Consider the following 21,376-nt stretch of genomic DNA (forward strand, 5'->3'; position numbering starts at 1 on the left):
TGGAACCCTGATTGAGTGGGCAGAGAAAGAATGGCTTTTGAACATGAACTGCTTTTCTCCTCTCCAAGAGCTGGTCTGTAGACCTCAGGTTAAGGCAAAGAGGAAGGGAAGAATTCTGAAGATTGCATTGCTGGGCCCCTTGCTGAACCTGTTCTGTGGCTAAAAGAAGGATGCCAGCTCCCAGGGCTGTCACTTAGCCACCTTTCCCTAATGCTAACGTCACTATTTGAAGTATACAGCAAATACCAAGGAAAACAGTTCAGTTGTAGCTAGGGCTAGAGCTGGGCAATTTTTTTCATCTTTAATTGGAAAATACATTTGTTTACCCCAAAATGTTTCATAAATATGTGTCAGCTTTGTTGAATTGAATGCACAAAACAGCAACAACAAAAACCCAGACACACACATTTAGAAAAAGCCAAAATATTTTATTTGTGACATTTTCAAAACTAAATGTTGTTTGGAATTTAAAAAAGAAAACAAACTTTAGCTTTGAAATTTCTTTTGATTTTATTTATTTATTTTTTAAATGTTCAAAATCGCAATGAAACATTTGATTTTCGGCTGATCTAAACAGTGCATTTGAGCCAATCCATTTTTTCCTCAATTTTTTGAAAAAAAATCATATTTGGATCAATGCAAAAAAAAATAAAATAAAAAAGGGGGTATTTGTTTGGGGTAAACAGAAGTGTGTGGCTTCATTCCCTCAATTTCACATATTGTCTAGCTTGATCCCTTTATCTACCTCTCATGTGAATGGCAGGATGCTGTCAGGGCCTGAACCTCTTTTGAATATTTCCCTCTTTAACACAGGTTCATAGATTCATTCATACAATGTAAGGTCAGGAGGGATCATCCTGATCATCTCATTTGACCTCCAGCATAACACAGGCCAAACAGCCTTACCTAATAATTTCTGTATCCAGACCATAGATTCTTTTGAGTGATAGTGTATATTTTAGAAAGATATCCAGTCTTGACTTAGCGACTACAAGTAATGGAGACTTTATCATGTCCTCATATACCTTGTTCTCATAGTCAGTACCCTCACAGTTTAAAAATGTTCTCCCTATTTCTACTCTGAATTTGTCTAGCTTCAACTTCCAACTACTGGATCTTGTCATGCCTTTCCCTGCTAGAAGAAAGACTTCTCTACTATCAGAAAGCTGTCCCTTTTGTACATACTTGTAGACCTCATCAAATCCCTGTAATCTTGTCTTTGTTAAACTAAATAGTCTGATCTTCCTCAGTCTCTCATTAAAGGCATGTTTTGCAGGCCTTGAATCATTTTTCTAGCTCTTCTTTTTTAACTCTTTCAAATTTTTCCACAACCTTTTTCATCCATAGAGGGAAGATATTTAACAGTGCCGACAGAATACCTTAAAAATTACTCATCAGTATTTACTTGAATAAAAATGCTGACTTCACTTTGGTTGTATTGGTGCCCCATATGTATTCAACTTACATGGCCATCCTGGTGATCATGTTTGTGGCAGGTTGGAGTGAATCTGTCAGCAAATCACATCTGATAGAGAGTAAAAATAATGTTATGAGAGAATGATAAGGAGGTGAGCTATATCTCTTTAAACTCAAATTGCAAGACAGCCAGTTGGATTCAGGTTAACACTGCCAGGCAGGATAATTAACATGCAAGAAACATGGTTGTTGGGCTAGAATAAAGAATAGACAGCTCTGGGCGTGGCTAATTTTTATGTGGAAATAATATGGGGAAATGCAGCAGGGTGATACCTTGGAAAGAAGTTTAAATATAAAACTGGTACAGGAAGGTAACTGGAAGCTATTTATCCAGAGCAGTGAAAACAACCCTGAATGTATGTTGGATACAGAGAATGGACTTTTCATGAAGGTCTGTCATCTCCTCCTGGAAGAGTAAATACCTTTGGAGGTGATGCCATAGAGTAGTGTGTCTCAAACTTTTTTACTGGTGACCCCTTTCACATAGCAAGTCTCTGAGTGCAACCCCCCTTATAAATTAAAAACACTTTTTTATATATTTAACACCATTATAAATGTTGGAGGCAAAGCGGGGTTTGGGGTGGAGGTTGACAGCTCGCAACCTCTCATGTAGTAATCTCGCAACCCCCTGCAGGGTCCTGACCCCCAGTTTGAAAACCCCTGCTACAGAGGGAAGATCAAGTTAACTGAAAGGTAAATCAGAGAAGGATGAATGACAATTGAGTGTCCAGCTACTGTATGTCTGACATCTTGCCTGCCAAGGGAGTCAGGTGGGAGGAAAGGATACCTGCTCTAGAAAGATGAGAGAGAGCTGGCTTTCCGGCAGCAACATGATGGGGACTTGTTTCGGATAGTTTTGTAGAGTTTGACTAGACATGTTAAACAGAACCTTCATTTTCTTTTCATCTGATTTTGCTCTCTAGTCTTACTAAATCTGGTGTTGTTGGAAAGCAGTTGTCTTTTAGCTATTGGAGATTTCCCACAAACTGTGAAATGACTAGAGCCGATCAGAACACTATAAAAATTTTCCATGCACAATTTTGAATGTAATAAAAATTGAATGTTGATAAGAAACCAATTTTTTTTCCGAGAACAAAGATTTTCTCACCAACCCATTTGTTTTCTTGAAAAGCCATTCATTGTCCATGTGTTGTTAAAAAGTTTTTAACTAACACCAGAAATAGACTTGAACCTCTAAGGAAAGATAATGTGAAGCTTTGCTCCATTTAGGTCTTAGTCAATAGGGCACAAACTAAGGAGGCGTCTCCCATAGACTGTGCTGCTTGCAAGGCTGCCCTCCTTCAGGGTCAAGAAGAACGCCCTTTTACCACCAGCAAGAAGTGCGTTCCAGGGGCCAAAGATCATAAGAATCTCCAGCAGAAACGTGAGACAGATAGGAAGTGGTGTGGAGAGGAAGAGAAGTCCAGGAGTCCCTTCATCCTGAGGCTGATGGACATGACATTGTTAAGCCAAGAAGGGGACCCTAACCCCCTGTTGTCTGGTTGCCAGTAGATCTTGGTGGTGGTGACAGCTTCTTACTTGTGCCTGTGTCCCCTGTTCCCTCTGTAGGGATAGCTGCTGCCTGAGACTGGGGTTCATACCCCTACTAGGTAAATTGCAGTTCTGAATTTGGCAACATGGTGGCATTAATCTTGGGGCAGTGCATGGGGGAAAATAGAGTACAGCCTTGGGGAGGTGGAGTGTGCTATATACCTGTGGGCCCCAAACCTTAATTTGAGCCCTGCCTCCAGTAATTAACATAACATGTTTCATTTAAATGAGGAAGATTGTGTGACAGGAGCTAGTGATGTGAGAGGTGAAGAGACCATTGTAACCATGATGCTTGCAAAAGACATTTGTATGGAGTGACAAAAGCCTCTTCTACTAGGCAGATCTGGGCTTCCATTTCTGCCCATTTGCAATGCATAGCATCTCATCGGTTTTGTATTGATGAGCACTTCTTAAAGAAGCATCAGTGTCAACTTGCACTAAAGAGACTTTTGGCATTTAGTGCTCACATATGCACAAGTGAAAGAGCTAATTTTACAAGCATTGCAGGCCCGTATATCCACATGCAGGAACAAGCCCTACATGTGTCCTGCCATTTCCATTTTTGTCTTCAAAGACAAATCTATTTCTGTAGTGAAAGGAATTTACTCTTAGTGGCTCATTTTGGGACAATGCATATTTGCTTTGCAAATGGGAGTTTTGCTATTGACTTCAAGAGAACCAGGATTTTGATTCCCACTTCCTTTTCTTACCCAAGGCTTTCTAGGATCTCTTTCTGCTAACATAGTTTTCTTAATCTAATATATTTGAGGAAGACACTTTCCTTCCTGTGGTTATACAAGCTGTGGACTTTAGTGCTTTTATTGATTGTCGTTCCTAGCTTCATTCATTACATTCTTGCCCTTGGTTAAAGGGCAGGGCTAAAAGATGGCTAAGTCGATAAATGTAGGGTTCACTGGGCATTGTGGTTAGAAGAAGGATAACTAATGTATGGAGAAGTGCTGGTGTATTTGGAATAACCACAAAGGAGCGAATTTACTACAGCCATTGTGGGGTAGTCTCCAGCTCTGGAAGCTTGTTTGGCTGCAATGAGATCCTTTGTTTCACTTTTTTGACAATTGACAGAAATAGCCTAACATTATTGCTGACCCTGATCCATTTGCCTGGTTCCCTTGCTGTGTTAGAAGCTATTGCCTTGGGCTTTCAGCTGTCCCTGGCACACTGCAAGTTCCCATGTGTCTAGGTTTGTTGAATGTATATCAATACATGGCACCAACGGTGGGGGGGAGACAGGAAGTGCTAAGAAGCAGCTAGAAGGAGTAGAAAAGCATTGGCATAGTGGAAGAGGCCCAGGAATGTGGCCTGACAAGAATTATCCCAACCTCTTGACAAGCCCTACTGTTGAGAGACAATAGTATTGAGATTATTTATATCTGAAGGACTAGAGAATGATTACCTTCTCTTTGGGATTAACCCTTTTCCTTGCTGGACTGTGAGCTTTGTGGGAAAGTCTTGTCTGAGAGATGGTGCATGTATAAAATAATGTTTTCTTCCCTTCTTTAAAGTGTGTATTGGGTAGGTCACATGAGGCAAGGAGGTAACACCTGAGCACATTTAATTCACCTTTCCCAGCATGTATCAAATGAGGCCTGTTTCTGGAACACAGCGCTATCAGGGCAAGGACTGCTCTGAGCCAGTGGGACTGGGTGGCTGTAATTGAGGTGTGGCAGGGCGAAGACTGGCACAGTGCCTCCTCTTGGTCGTCCTGGGAATTAGCTCACCAGCCTCCCTTGCGTCCTCTGCAGGCCAGTGTCTCACCTTGCCACTGGCCCCCGTGTCCCTCACGGACCCCGGTGCCCCTTCTCTTGGGGTCCTGCCCCCTGCAGTACCTCACGGTCTCGCTGGATCTCCCCTCCCTTGGGGAACCACCAACCCCTTATCCCCACCTTGCCTCAGTCTTTGGCCACTGCCAGTCACCAGCTAGCCCCGCTCACTGGGGCGGACTGCAGTATAATTGCCACTCATCATCGGCAAGGAGGGTCTGGACCTGCTGCCTCTGCCTACCCTTAGGCTGCCCCTCTACAACCCCAGTACCTTCTTGGCCTTTAACAAGGCCTGCAGCCTGTGGGGTGGGGGTGAGGGGGGCTTTCCAGGCCGGAGCTCCCCAGCTCCTCTGGCCTTCCCCCAGCCCTGCTCTGCTTTAGGTACCCTGCTCAGCTCCAAGCAGTCAGGCCCATCCCTCTCAACATCCAGAGAAAGACTCAGCTCCAGCCTAGCAGCCCCTTTATAGGGCCCACTGTGGCCTGATTGGGGCATGGCCACAGCTGAAGCTGCCCCGATCAGCCCAGGTTACTGGTTCCCCACCACAGCCCTCTCCCAGGGCTGTATTAAGCCCTTCTGGGCAGGAGCGGGATGACCACCCCGCTACATGAGGGCAAAGGGTGTCCCATAGCAAATCAACACTCGGGATGAAATATACCCAGATGTGTAGAGCCCACCACACAACTGCTATGGAATTGTATGTGGTGTGGATTAACTGCACAAGGCAGACTCTGAAACCTCAGGGTGCAGGGGAGGGAGACTCCACACAGACTCTGTACTAGGGAGATATCACACGATCCGCACTGGTAGTACATGTATCCCATGGTCCCAAAACACTGCGTAGCAGTCACTGTGTTACCCTGACAGCTATTAGAGCCCTGTGGACTGCAGCCCCCTGCTCTGTCTGTATGTATAGGAGGGAGAGGGGAAATTACTCTGTGCTTAGTTCTCTGCACAAAGCCTGATGACGTGGGTTTTGCAAGGGGAGAGGTGAATATTGCCCTAAGATACGTGTATGTAACACCCATAGTTTTGATCCTCAGAGCTATACTGCACTCTTGAACTCCAAATGCAGCTCCTCTTGATGATCTGGCTTTTACGTACGTATATTCATAGATTTTTTTTTTTAAGAGCAGAAGGAGCCATTATGACTATCTAGTATGAGCTGCCATATACCAAATCAATGTTTTTCACTTCACTCTTGTGATGCTGTATGGCATCTGGGGGACACTATGGATGTGTTCCAGAGGGACTTTGAAGCCAGCAAACTCACCAATATTGCTAGGAACCTGATATATGGACTTTGAAGTCTTTGTATGTATGTGACTGCTTTATGATTTAACATCTCTCTTCTTGTTCTTTCTTTTTTCTTTATAATAAACCTTTAGTTTTAGACACTAAAGGATTGGCTGGCAGTGTGGTATTTTGTGTAAGATCCAAAGCTATTCTGACCTGGTAATGGGGCTGACCCTTTGGGATTAGAAGAACATTTTGTATATGTGAGTTTTTTAAATAACTTCTCCCTGTATGGGACCTAGGTGCTGGCTGGGAGCCAGAGAACTGGAATGCAATCAAGGGGGCAGTGTGATTTCTTTTTTGCTTCCTGATAACCAGTGTGGGGGATCAGAAGCACAGTTTGTGACTGATTGATATTAACTTCAATGTTACCCCCCTCCCTCTCCCTGTTTTGGGAGTATCTGCTCTTCCTTTTGCAGCCTGCCCTGACCTTGGCATTTCTGGTGAGGGCTGCACTGGACACCCATGGATCACCACTCTGAGAAGAAAATTCTAATTTCTATTCACCTCACTCCACCTTAGAAAATAAAAAAAGCCACTTCTGGTTTTAGCATCAAAATAGCATTACTGTTCTGCTTTTGCATGGCAGCACTTGCCTGGTTCCTATAGATGCAGGGTTCTAATTCTGATGAACATGTTACGTTGACTAAAATTAAATGATACCACCCAATAATTTCACACCAAGCACAGATAAAATAAAACAAGGAAATTTTGTTAGTGAGTGATTTTCTGAGGAATAATAGCCTTTTGGGCAAATTTTGTAAGCCATTTTCCACCTCACTCAGCTTAAGTGGCTGTAAATTCTAGATACTTGGAATGATGCTTTCCATAATTATCCTCCAAAGTTTTGTGGTTATTTTCTATTCAATGGCAAAAGAATTAATTTAACTTACACTAATTAGGAGAAATGAAAACACAGAGTGTGACTATGACCTTAATTGCTTTCTTTTTATACAAACCCTAAAAGCATAAGGAAAATCTGTGGGATATACAATTAGCTCCACATTGAGTAGAGACCTTGAAATAAGATGCTGTATAACTTACTCATCGCTTTTGTCAATTCACGCTCAAGTTATGCAGTGTGAAAGCATTCTCCAGAGCTTTAGATAGCGGTAAACATCATCTTTGTACAACTGCTCACTATGGAGCCATGTCTGACAGAAGATCATGCCTAGATTTGCCTGCAGAGCTATGCAGGAAATCATTTATCTGGAAAACTTTCTGAATTTCTATCCCTTGACTCACCTTTATTTACTTCATTATATCGTGCATTTTAGGGTTTGGGGGGAAGTGAAATTACTTCCAGACTGAAGTGCCTTTGCTGGCTGGTGTTTGTTTATTCTGTAGCTATAATCATGTTAGAAGACCTGGGATGTTTAACTCTGAACCTTTTCAAAACATGATTTCATTTTGTAGTGCAGTTGGGGGAATAATCATGTTTCCAGTCCTTGCTAAAGTCCTGGACATCTCCAAGGCTTTAGCACCTATCAGTGTGCCTCACCACCACTTAAAGTTACATAAAACCTTTTGGACCCATGCATTTAACCTTCAACAATGCAACTTCAATCCTGATGAAACTTGGAAAGCCAGAAGGAGTTAGGGTACAAGAAGTCAGAAATAAACACCTCGTGAAAGATCCCTGGCTTTGATCTCCCACGAAGCTCATGGGCAATCCTAACCCGTATCCGCCCAAACCGTGGCAGATGCGGATACTTGTTGCACAAATGGAAAATTAAAGACTCTCCAATGTGTGACTATGGTCTCCCAGAACAGACCATGGAACATATAACAACTCATTTCCTGATTCACAAAGAGAAAGGAGGCATTACAGCAATATATTCTGCTAATCCAGACACAATTATCTGGTTTCACAATCTAAATATAAAGTTATATTTGTTGCTGTACATTTACATCAGTCATATGAAGAAGAAGCAGCACCAATTAGGGTCATGATAAACACTGGAAGATGGATAAATTTGATGAATCGGTTGTTCCAGCTTTTAAGGTTTGTCAATAATGAGAAAATACATTGTGTTGTAAAACATGTTAACTAAATTGATATTAAACATGACTTTGTCTTTAGTGTAGACCAGGGGTTGTCAACCTATGGCACGTGTGCCAAAGACGGCAGCAGCATGCCATTAAAAATTCTGCCCAGCCTGCTCTTCAACCTTTCTGAAAGGTTGCCGACCCCTGGTGTAGACAAAGGTGAATCTGTTTGAAAACATATTAGGTGGACATGGTTCATCATAGAACAGGCATCATAGAATATCAGGGTTGGAAGGGACCTCGGGAGGTCATCTAGTCCAACCGCCTGCTCAAAGCAGGACCAATCCCCAACTATTCTTTTTTTGCTCCAGATCCCTTAATGGCCCCCTCAAGGATTGAACTCACAACCCTGGGTTTAACAGGCCAATGCTCAAACCACTGAGCTATCCCTCCTCCCCAGATATTCCACAGTGGAGAGAGGAGGGGGTGCAACTGGTGCATCTGGCTCCACAAGAAAACTGCACCACCAGGCACCAATACTTGTCCCCAGCCTCTCTCATAAATCCCACTTTCTTGTTTCTTATACGCCTTCTGCCAATGAGTTGATTTGGTTGTCTCTTTATCCAGGACCATCACTCAAGGTTCATCACTGCTTTATTTTCTCCACAGTATGCTCTAACAGTGTCATGAATAACCCAACAGTTTTGCTTTAAAGGCCATTCCACCAATTCATGATGTTTAGAATCAGGAGGTGAACAAATAAAAACATAAATCCACCAAGCAAAGAATCCTTTCTCCCAGTGTCTGCTCCCATCTTCTTGAAGTTCATTTTCCATTTGTGCACATTTTTCCTGTTATTTGTGTGTGGGTGAGAATATAACAAAGATATACCGTATCACTGTCACTTAGCATTTGTTCAATGAATACAATCCACTATTTCTCCCTTAGACTGTGCAGTTTTGGGCTTGCAGCCTATTCTAAGAGCTTAATACCTTAAGCTGTAGATCCTGAAATCAACGATGGAGCTAACTGTTTCATGCTTCTTACCTCTAAAAAGATTCATTCTCCTTGTCTTAGACCAGCATTGAAGTAAACATGCTTTTGCCTTTGTAAAAACAGGCTGCCAATTTTTGTGTGTGTGGTGGGGGCACTTATTTTGTGTCCTTACATTTTACTGAGTTATACCTATCATGCAATCATAGATTATTAGGGTTGGAAGGGACCTCAAGAGATCATCCAGTTCATTCCCCTGCTCAAAGCAGCACCAATCCCCAAATGGCCCCCTCAAGGATTGAGCTCACAACCCTGGGTTTAGCAGGCCAATGCTCAAACCACTGAGCTATCCCCCCTAGTTCAGAGACTTGGTAATTTTTAAAAATATAGGACTAGAAATAGCAGGGGTCTGATTAATATTTCCTGGGAGACTAAAGATGGATGTGTTCCTGCATTGAGGTGGGTGGTTAGAAATATAGATATACCAGAGCCTAGGGAGGTGACATGCAGAAAATGATTTAGACGTGTGTGTTTTATACCTACGTTAGTGCACTGCATGTACAGTTCTAAATGACGTTACTCTGCTTTGTTGGGTCAGATTGTATAGGAAGATCAATTGCTTAGATGTCTTTCCAAAATATCTGCTCTAGTTTGAATACCAATTATTGGGCTCTATGCAGGAATGAAGGGGTAGAATTAACTGGCTTGTCATGCAAGAGGTCAGACTAGATGATCACAGTGGTCCCTTCTGATCTATGAATCTCAGAAGTAACCTGGTTGAACATGTTTGCTAGCCACAAAAAATGATTTCAGCCCTAATTTATTATGGGGTAAGTTAGCAAAGTTATGGTTTCAATGTGCACTGCTGTCCAAGGTGGGAAACACCCCATTTAATTTATTTCTGTGTGCTTCTGGCCCAATTCTTTGCTAAATCTGACTAGGAATAATTATAGTGCGATGCAAAGTCTTCTAACAAATGGTCTGTTGCTTTTTCAAATGTCATCAGCTCATCATCTGTATTAAATTAGTGGGTATTTTTCTAAAGTATCCCCCCCCCAATCCAATTAAATAGTCCCCTATGCACTGACATTTGTCTTATTGATCTTTTGAGCTCCTCAGGCAAGTTAAAAAGACACCCACGCACATCTCTTCTTCTATATTTTCCCACTGATGATAATTCTGAGTGCTCATATAACATTGCTATTCTTCAAATCTCTTTACAAATGTAGGGCACGATCCAAAGCTGTAGAAGTCAATGGGAAACTTTCCATTAACTTCAAAGGGGGTTGAGTCAAGCCCATCAGGCCCACAAATTCCACATGTAGCTATTATATGTAACCTTGTGCTCCTGTTGCTCTCCCCTTACTCCCTCGCTACCCCATTGTGCTCCACACCTACCTCTTGTATCTTCTGTTTAGATTGCAAATTACTAGGGAAAAATTGTTTTTTATCTTACGCTTGTCCAGCACCTGTCACGATGGGGCTGTGATGCTGGTTGCATGCCCATCTCTGATCATAGTTGTTTGGAATATGGCCAGAACTGGGGTATAACTATTGCTTCTTTTAACCTCTTGCCTATGGGATATTTTAAATGATCTTTTTGCATGTTTCCGATCAGCTGCTAAAGGGATTTCTATTTTGGTAAGAAATGTAGCTCTCTCCCTCTCATTGGAAAGCTGCCTTCTCTGTTCCACCCATTGGCTTCTCTTTTCAGCAAAATCCATCCAATTTCATTCATTTATTGAATGCTGTAATTTTGATTCTGAGTAGATTGGTTGGTGAAATTTTTTGACTGAAATTTTTGTCAGCAAAACATGCTGATTCGGTGACACCAAAACATTTTGCAAATCTCTGTCAATTTTGCTGAATTATTTTGGTTAAAAAAAACCCCAACCGAATGAAAACAATCTGAAAAAGTCTAAACATTTCAGTTTGACACTTTGAAAATGAAATCTTTTTTTGTTTTTTTCAATCTGCTATCACTTTTCAGTTAGAAATTTCCTTTAATTACGCGGAAAAATGTTTAAAACTTTAAAAAATGCTCAAAATCATTGTTTTGTTCAGCACAAGATTTTTTTCATCTTTTGATTCACCAAAAATTTCACATTCAGTTTGACTCAAAACAACTTTTTTTGATATTTCAGAATTGCCAGTGATCCGAAAAATCTGTTATTCACACAGCTATAACTGTAAGGCCATTTTGGATGGTGGCTACACACAGCATTGTAAATGTTTTCCTGTATGGGAGGACATATAGAGAACATTCATAAAATAGATCATCCATTTTGCCACCAGCTGTAAACTTGTTTACTTTTTCATCCTCTCATAATGTTGCTGCTGCTTCTTGGACGGATATATTTTTCCTTTCTTTTTTTAAGCTGGCAGCATGCTTGAAAGTAAGGTCCTCTGCTATCCCCATCTCACATTTGCTCTCCCTCATTGTAATACATTTATCTGCTTTCCCATCATCTTTTTTCACTATTCATTTCTCTTCTCCCTGCCGTATAAATCTACTTCTGCAGTGATGCCGATGGCAAATTGCTAGCTGAAAATGTCTAGGCAGATGGTCAGTGAGGATTAGTGATGTCAGAAATAGTCCTTGTTCATTTATATCTTAAAACTTGTTTTTATTTCCCCTTTGTATGATTTAAGGCCCCCGTTCTGCAATTAGGATGAGATTCAATAGGGCTTTGGCCAGCTAGGGATTCTGATTGCAGGATTGGAGCCTAACTCGACACTTGGGTCCTACTTTGGTGGATCACCACCATACATTCCAATGGAGCTCCGTGTGGGTACGGTGGATTACAAAATTGGAACTTTCATTAGTCTGTCACTACCTGTTCCTGTCACTGTTCCTCTCCACCTCTCTCTCGTTATTTGTTTTTCCCTTAGGTTGAATCTTGCTTTAAATTAGATCCTAATCCAACTTACTTAGCTGCTTAACTTTATGGACCTTCTCCACTCATTCTTCCAATTACTCTTGTATCTCCTTGAGCCACGTTATTATTTAGGTTTGGCACAATGAGGCTTTTGAAACTTTTCACGGTTTTTGCCATTGCAATTAGACAACATTACTGCCTAACTCCCTATATTGAATTGAAGAAAAATTAGCTAATCGAGGCTTTGTCAAGGATGCCATACTACCCTGCTCCCTCGTGCACTTTTCCCATAAATATCTATTGCATCTTCTCCCTTATACTTCACCTTCCCTGAACTGATTGTCTAAAACTTGTTCTTCCTTTACATCCCTTCTGAAGTGCCATGAAGCCGGTGAGCTTCCAGAATGGTCCATGTCCATGACTGGGTCTCTTAAGTGCTACTGCAATGTAAATAATAATAATAATTACTTATTTAATTAAAGAAAAAGCAAACATGATATGGACATATTGTTTTGCATCTGTTTGGGTGTAAATCTCTCCCCCATTCTTCATCTGCTGTTGTCTCCTGAGGTCGTCAGCTCTTTGGGGCACTCTGCGTCTACCAATATGTCTACACAGTGCCTAGCACATTGGAGCCACAATCCTGATTAAAGCCTTTGGCTAAATGGAAGAATAGGGAGTGCATCATGGTTTTATGATGATAAACTTCTACCCAGCATGTAATACAATGATTTGGGGGGAAAATAGTTTGAGACCACTTTAAAGCTATGAAAATCATACCGTTGAATGTAGCATTATAGACCCCTGTGCCTTACTCAAATCACCATAATCTCAAATCCTTTCCTAAAGTCCTAGCATTGGTATCATTTATATGTATTGCATGTTCAACTTTTATTCTGGTAGCAACAAGCACTGTGATTCAAATTTGCATTTCATGGCTGGAACCAACACCACCCTACACAGATGTGATAAAACATCAAAAGAACAATGAAATGCCTCAACACACAGATGCATTTGCTAAGATGGCATAAAATAATGACTCCGGGGATGCAAAACTCAACCTTCCACTTCAAAGATTTGTTTACAACCATTCTGACTCTTATTTGTTAAGCAGAGAGAGCACATTGAATGGGGGGACTGAGTCGCTTTAGATACTCAGGAATAGGATAACAGGGCCTTTTGCATCTGGCTCATGTTAACATCTAGTTGCTGTTCTTTGGCCTGTGGGTTAGGAGCTGAGCATCTCCGATCAGTTCTTAGGAGACAGGTGTCCACATGAAAATAATGCAAGCGGCAATGATTAGTACAATTGTTGAGAGATTTAGTAGAGAGACTGAGGTTTGACTGATCACAGAAATTAGAGGTAGAAACAATCTGTCAGGCCCTCCAACTTATCTTGCTGCTTTGCCTGTGTTTTGCCTAGTCCCAAGCAATAAGGCTTTGTGATGGGATGTTCCAGGCAAATTTCAATCATAATGGTACAAATACATTTTTATTGTAAACAAAACAATCATTCAAACATTAAAAAGTCACCTGGGTATTCCAAATATTCATTTGTAAATAATAATGTTGGTAGAATCATTTTTTTCTTCCTGCAGTTTACACGGCAGTCCCGGTATTGACTCCTTGTGTTTCAAAAAGCCAGAGCTGCATCTAGTTAAAAGCTCCTGTACGTGAATTCAGGCAGCAGTCATTCTTAGTCCCTTAGAGTATGTCTACACTACCCACTGGATTGGTGAGCAGCGATCGGTCCAGCGGGGGTCGATTTCTCCTGTCGACTCCTGTACTCCACCGCCACGAGAGTTGCAGGAGGAGTCAATGGGGGAGCGGCAGCAGTCAACTCACCACAATGAAGACACTATGGTGAGTAGGTCTAAGTACGTCGACTTCAGCTACGCTATTTACATAGCTGAAATTGCCTAACTTAGATCAATACCCCCCTGCCCAGTGTAGACCAGGCCTTAGACTTTAGGACCTAGATCCACAAGGGGGACTTAGGCTTGGTGTTTCAAAGCCAAGCCTTTTAGGTGCCCTGCTGTCTAGTGCAATGCAGAGCCCTTTGATAGGAGCCCATGCTCCTAAGCCAACTTATGGGGAGAGTTACATAGCTAAGAATCGGACTGATGAAACTGCATGCTAAGCCTAAACTAGTCAATAGGAAATAGAGCATGGCCGAAGACCCTCCCTTCAGAGGGATTTAGGTGTGAAGGGGAGGCGACTATCTCTCCATGGGCTTCAGAGCCATGAACCCCCATAAGTCAGGTCAGCCCTTTCTCACAAAAAACCTTCCCCACCCTGTAGCCAGCACACCCACCCAGGATGAAAGAGACCCAGACTCAAATCCCAGTTCTTCCCGATGTGGAGTAGGGACTTGAACCCACATTTCCTGTCTTGTAGGTTACAGCCCAAACCATTAAGCTATGTTATATTCAGGGAGGGGGGAGAGAAGGTCTTTCTCAATCTTATCTATTGAAGCTGGTCCACTTTGTACCAAATACTTTAAATAGTCTGACTTCCAGGCTGAATATTAAAGTGTCTCATACAATGTGGAACAGTTTCAATAGGAGAGACTCAGAAAAACCCACCCCAGAATATTCCATAGCCCAGTGTTTTGAGTGCTTCTCTGAGAAAGGTAGGTTCAAGTCCCTGCTCCACCTGAGGTAGATTTGAACCTGGAGCCTTCATAGCATGGGTGAAAGGCCACCTCCTCTGTTTTGTGTGAGGCTAAATCCAGTAGACTTGCTCTAATGTGGCCTCTGGGTACACCCAGTGGCTCAGGACCGGCAAGCAAAATAGATGGGGTGATACCTCATTGGTGAATCATGTGAGGGCTTAGATGTGAGTGAGGTGACAGGCGTAGGGACATGTTCACTGAAAGAAATGTTGGGCATTTTATTGGTGGGAATTTATTGACTTAGGCACCTAGGTAATTTATGCGCCTACCTGGTTAGGAGGCAGCTGAGCAAGAGTTTTGAGGATCTAAATTATGGACTTAAGCACTTAAATCCCTTTGTGGCTCTAGCCCTAGAAATGCAGGGTGGTCAGTCTTAGCTGTCTTTGGCCCCGTTTCTGCTGCTTTACACCATTCAAGGGGCACAAAACAACTGGAAACTCACCAGATCCATCCCTCTGGGCTTCCCCTTGTGTAGTGGGAATCTTGTGGTGATGTACAGCCATTGTCACAGCCCAACGCAACCTCCCCCTTGCAGTGTAGGGACCTGGCTGAAGGCTAACGTGGGGTTACTGGAGCACTACTATCCTCCAGCAAGTCCTGATGTCTGGAATAGCCCCGTCAGGTGGTGGTCCAAAGTTGGAGCAGTGCTGGAATTGTTCTCCGTGATGCAAGGGGTCAACCCTGCCTTCAGCAAGCCCCACAACTGGGGCTAAGAGCCACCTCTGCATTGTTCGCAGCTTGACTGCATTTGAAGATCAGTCTCAACGGACATAGGAAGAGTCCATCTACTACTACTTGTTATTCCTATTTTATTGATGTGGAAAGTGAGACACGGGGTGGTAAAGTGACTTGCCCAAAGTCATTTTACCCAGCATTACCCAGTTGGTGGCAATGCTGGGATTACTTGTTCATAGCAGGATCCTGCAGAGGTAGAAGAATTGGGGTCTATGATCTTTGCTGAAGATGCTTGCAAGTCACGGCAGGGAGAAGAGATACATGGTGTGCCAAGCTTAATTTATGTTCTTACAGAATGGGCCATAGCATGGTAGCTGCGTCCTGAGGTCAATAGTTTCATCGCTCTGTACTAATTAAATCTTGGAAGTAAACTATCAACTCAGTACCATCACCATAATAATCATAAAATCTGCTCCAGTGAGAGGAGAGGGTCTGGTACACAACAATTAACCAACATCAAATCTGGGATAACACTTATTTAAGAGTGCATCAAGGAAAATCCCAGCTGTATACAATTATATATTGTTGGTGTAAAAGCTCTGGATATGCAAATGGTCAATCATCCACCTAGCAGGCCAAATGTGCAAATATATGATTTGTGTGTACAGGCACATTAATTGTGCTTGCAAAAAAGGTGTGCAACTCTTCTGACTTTGGAAGACGAGGTCCTTCACAGAATCGAGCAAACATAAATAGGGTCAAGCAGTAACTATATTACAAACTATAGGCCTGAACTGACAAACACGTACTCATGTGAGTAGTCCTATTTACATCAGTGGGAGTACACCTGTGAATAAGGACAGCTCACATGAGTAACAGTTTGCAGGATCTTCAGTGAGCACTTGCATAGTAGCAAAAATCTTAACAAGTCTATTCTTATTAAGCTCTGGCAACACAGAGAGGCTTTAAAGTGGGTGTGGATGTAATTTAATTCCACTTTAGGCCCATTTTACATTGCTAGAGCAGTGTAAGGAGCCTCAGTGTCCATGAAAATTAGGTCCTAAGGTGCAGTGGTGGCTTAGCACCGTGCTATGGAAATATTGTGGGGGCTGATCTATGTTTCCATTCCTGTGCATTGTTCTTAAGCAAGTTGTTTACATGTGCTCAGGCCGGATAGGGCTTCATGGTTGCTGGGAGTGGAGGCGAGAGCCAGATCTGGAGCAGCCCCCAGGATCAGACCAGGGAGCAGGTGGGAACCAGGGTGACTGAGTCCAGGTTGGGACCAGCTACACCTGATGAAAGAGGTGTGAACTGCTGGACCCCATGTCCCAGCCTGGAGCTGACTGGTCTCTGCACATCCCACTCCACATCTCAGTAGCTTCCTTATTCCCTATGCAGAACACCCACCCTGCTCTCCATCCTGCTATCCCTGACATCCCCAACAGTCGCTCCTCTGGCCTGCTGCCCCGCATTCCCTCACTCCCCATGCAGAGCAGTCACCCCCAATCCCCTCACACCTCTTGAGGAGCACCCACCCCAACTTCCCTCAAGACTCTGACCTCCCACCTCCGTCCTGCTGCTCCTAACTCCCTCTCCTCCCCATGCAGAACAGCCACCCCAACACCCCCTGCTATCTCGACACCTCAGCTTCCTCTCACTCTGCCAACTTTCCCCATTCTCATGCTTAATATGCTGCTTAGTGTGTTTAAATTTCACTATCCACCTCTTCCCCCACCTCCCGCCGTTCAAAGTGCACTTCCTCACTTCTGCTAAATATGGGTGGGTGAAGGGAGAATATCTTCCTGCCTCCGACTCTTGTTGAAAAGTAAATTGGCATTTCTGTGATTTTAGTAACTTCATGCTAGATGCCACTCTTGTTGGGGGTGACAAATGCATCTGCCTGTTAGGGGCAAGTTATAGGCCAATTCGCTTATGAGGACTAATGTGTATGTGTATATCTATCTATCTATCTATCTATCTAGATATATATACACCCAAAAGATCAGCTCTTCTTTCTCTGTTCTAAAATTGTAATTGACCTTTCATTTAACAGCATCCCAGACAGAATTCCTAAGCATACTTAGCATTTAAGTAGGTCGGTGATTACATGTCAGTGTGGGACATGATTTTCCTTTTATTTCAGCAGGAATCATGTGTACCACCTTGCAATGAGTTAAGAGAAAGTGTGCAATCTGTGCTTCCCAGGAGTAGCCTCAGGAGGCTTTGTAACTACTCTCTAAGTCACAATTACTCCCCCGCTCCCTCTTTCCTTGGGGTGTGTGTGTGGTTAGTAATTGGCTTAAACCAGCAGCAAAAGATGGATGTGCCCCTGCACTGGCTTAGCTGCTCTAGCTAATGAGCAGGAGTGGAACCAAGACTCCTTCCTTTTCCTGCCCATCTCCACTGGGGAAAGAGTGAGCAGGTGCGTAGCTCACGCAGGAGTTCAAAGGGAGGATCTTTCTAGCTCTCGTTCTGCTGTGGAGACACATTGTCCTCAACCCTACAGTCTAGCCCATATATATTACAACGAAGATTGAAAGTCATAAGCACAGATAAATCATTTGAGACCTTGTCCATGACAGAGCTGAATGCTGATAAGATGATGCTTGGTCCCAGCAACAGTCATGTTTGGATGAATGATGACGGAATACCCAATACTGAGTGAGTGAGCGAGCACCGCTTTCAGTTCAGGCCCATCTCTTCTACAGTCACCGTGCTGCATTTGCTTATTTCTTAGCCATTAGACCCTCTGTGCTTATGTTTGCTGAGATGAAAATACAATTCTTTAAAATCAAAATGCTGGGAGGGTGCTTTAGCCACTCACCGTGAGATAGTTGCCTGCAATGGTCTCCAGAGCTGGAAAGTGTTATTGCTTTTTGAACTGAATGGAAGTCGTAATTGATACATTTATTTTTTTAAGCAGTGTATGGCAGGTAAAATTAAAACAGTACAAACACTTGCAGTTACACTCTGGGCTAATAATGGGTCTCAGGTGGTTGTTCAGCACTTTAAACTAAATGATAGCCTTAGTTGGATGCATGAGCCCCGCTTTACTGACATCTATTGGAGGTGCACAGAAGTTACATCTGACTGCATTTGACAGGGTGGCTCTTGGCCATGGGCTCTGGTTCGGAAGCTGAACATCTTCAAAGTGTGAAGGTATTTGTCTAGTTTGGGCCCATTTCCAAGCTCAACTAAGGTGAGTGAACAGACTGAGCATTGTCTTTTGCCAACTGTTCTTACGATCCATTATTTTATTTTGGTTATTTAACTCTTTGACGATATTGTGCTTGATTGTGAAATGAAAAAAGCTTATCTTGTCACATATTTCTTAGTTCATTGAGGATGGCCCTTCACTTTACTTCTGGCTTTACCAGGAGCGTATTACTTCATCAGAAATTCTTATCACATCAGTTGACATGATTTTGTGGGGGTCACATATGATGCAATCCCAAGAAATTTACCTGACCTCATTTGATGTGATATGACACAAGTCATAAAAATTGTTCCTTTTCTGCTGCTGTTGCAATCACATTGAGGGTGCATTGCCCACAAACCAGCAGTTTAGCCTGTTCACTGACAATACACATTACTTTTGGGGTTTTAAGCACATTTCTAGATTCTACTGTATTTAGTGAACTTAAAAAACTCTTGTGGGTAAATTTTCAGAGTGATTCCTGGGGATTTAGCTGCACAAGTATTGCTGCTAATGGGAGTCATGCTATATTGCCCCATTCATCCCACTAAAAGTGGGCCACCCCTAGCTATACAGTCCTATATATGTTCCGAGTAAACTTGAAACTCCTTAAAAATTAGAGTGAAAACAGGCAAAAAACAAATCTTGACTTCCAAATCAACTGTGGCTCATTCAGATCAACCACCATATTTCAAAACTATTTTTGTTTGTTTTCAGTAGTCTTGCAGCTGTGTTGGAACTAGGATATTAGAGAGAGTCAAGGTAGGTGATGTTACAGTAGTCAAAACAATGTTTAATAAAGTTTTTGCAAGAAAAACATGAATGCAATCTCGGCCACCCATAATAAACTTACAAACTCTCTTACAGTACAAATAAAAAAGCACTTGTCAATGAAATATTGTACTGTGCTCAATGGACCTATAGTAACAATAACAATTTCTAATTTAATGGGGAATTCTCAGATACCCACTTCTTATGGCTCCTCCACCCCAAAAATACTTTTTACTGTACAAGTTAGATTGTAAACTCTTTGGAACTGGGACCATCTTTTTGTTCCATATCTGTACATTGCCTCGCACAACCAGGTCCTGGGTACTATCACAATGCAAATGATAAATAATATTAATAGAAAACATGAAAAAAAATTCATTGCACTGTCATACTTTTCTATTTGTTACCCGCACTTCTAAGGACGACATTTTGTTAACCCAGTAACATGCCTAAACCACTGCCTGCAGCTGGAATACCAGCTATTATGCTCATTGCTGAAAGTAGCTAGAAAGGTCATTTCTGAAACCTGAGCACAACTAACAGACCAGAAGAGGAGGAAGTGAGTGATCACAAGGAATAAACGTGACCCTGTGCCCTCCTGACTTGAGTTTTTTCCGAAGCATGCATTTTTGCAAGATGGAAAGTCAGGCAATAGTTAGCTATTGTTATGTGAAACACGGCTGGTTAACTGATGGAAAACTACAAGCTGGAAAACTCCACATTTAACTTAGCTTCTGCTCAGCAGTTTTTTGGATGAACAAGGTATATAATACTAACAAACTGGGAATCAAAGGAGGAAGAAATTGGGCTCAGTGGACACTTGAGCACTTGGACACCTCTCAAGTCCCCCTGCGGATGGAAAGCTGGCCACTGGACATCTATAGTTATCCCCTCGAGACCTCCTCAGGACACTGGGTAAATATGAATCTGGTACTGCTAACCTGTTGTGGACTTGTGTAAGACTAAATAAAATAGAAGCTTTGAGTGAAAACACTTTTATTTGCCTGCTTGCATCAACTATCTATTGGCCGGACGGCCATGTCCCCATTGATTTATTTCCTGCTACTGCCTCCCCAAGAGTAAACTTACTAAGAACTTTGGATTCAGCAAAACCCCTGGTAGCAGACTGACTGCATCTAAGAGCTGTGAGAGGCAAGAGTATATTCATAACTCATTCCGGGTTACGATGTGCATATCTGAGTGTCACAAACTCAACTATCAACCCAGCTTCCTTTGAAAATAGGGCCAAGTTTGCTCATATGATCTTGAGCTTTGAACCAACCTAGGCCGAGTTACGACTTTGCAGAAAAAACATAAATCCAAACAGGCTTCAGGAGCATTTTAGTTTCCTGTGAACATTTTACTTGGCTCAAAACCTGATGAGATGGAACTCAGTAGCGAGTACATTTTTCCTTCTAAAGTTTCTGATGAAATTTATCTATGTGGGGCCAGAGGTTTAAAAGAATGTAGGCACCTAGAATATCAGGGTTGGAAGGGCCCTCAGGAGGTCATCTAGTCCAACCCCTTGTTCAAAGCAGGGCAAATCCCTAGACCTATTTTTACCCCAGTTCCCTATATGGCTTCCTCAAGGATTGAGCTCACCACCCTGGGTTTAGCATGCCAATGCTCAAACCACTAAGCTATCCCCCCTTCAACTCCTAATGCCTAACCCCTTTTGATTAGTGATGGTTAATATATGGTAATTTTCCTTTATCATTGTTGAACTCTCACCCATCACACAACCACAGAGGCATCATATTCCCAGGACAGCCCCAGAATTGGGGATGGTGCCCCAGGCATTATCACATGTCCTGTATTTTAAAGTCCAATGGAAAAAATGCGGTGCAGCATTCCCTGTAGCAGTAACTTTGCAATGCTATTTTGAGGGACTGTGTAAGTAGAAAAGCAGGCCAATTCCTTCATGTTTTAACAGTTTAATTATGTCTGTGATTACAAACAAAATAAAGGGGGCTTGTGATGAGTCATAATTAAACGAGCCACTCTCATGGACTCTGTCAGCACAATACAGTGACTCCACATAAAACCTTGGCTGATGAGTTTCAGCTACACATAAAGAACTGCTGATTGCAGCAATTT

At 42.4% G+C, this 21,376-nt stretch overlaps 1 long non-coding RNA gene across 1 annotated transcript; it reads right to left on the reverse strand.

The window, feature by feature from the left end:
• Nucleotides 1-2,044: 2,044 nt before the first annotated feature.
• LOC115658562 lies at nucleotides 2,045-5,318 on the reverse strand. Its single transcript, XR_004002336.1, has 3 exons — nucleotides 5,308-5,318; nucleotides 4,109-4,117; nucleotides 2,045-2,139 (listed from the first exon to the last, which is right to left on the reverse strand). It is a non-coding gene; the product is annotated as an uncharacterized LOC115658562 (long non-coding RNA).
• Nucleotides 5,319-21,376: the final 16,058 nt, after the last annotated feature.

This window comes from Gopherus evgoodei, chromosome 10, assembly GCF_007399415.2.
Source record: "Gopherus evgoodei ecotype Sinaloan lineage chromosome 10, rGopEvg1_v1.p, whole genome shotgun sequence".
Lineage (NCBI taxonomy): Eukaryota > Metazoa > Chordata > Testudines > Testudinidae > Gopherus > Gopherus evgoodei.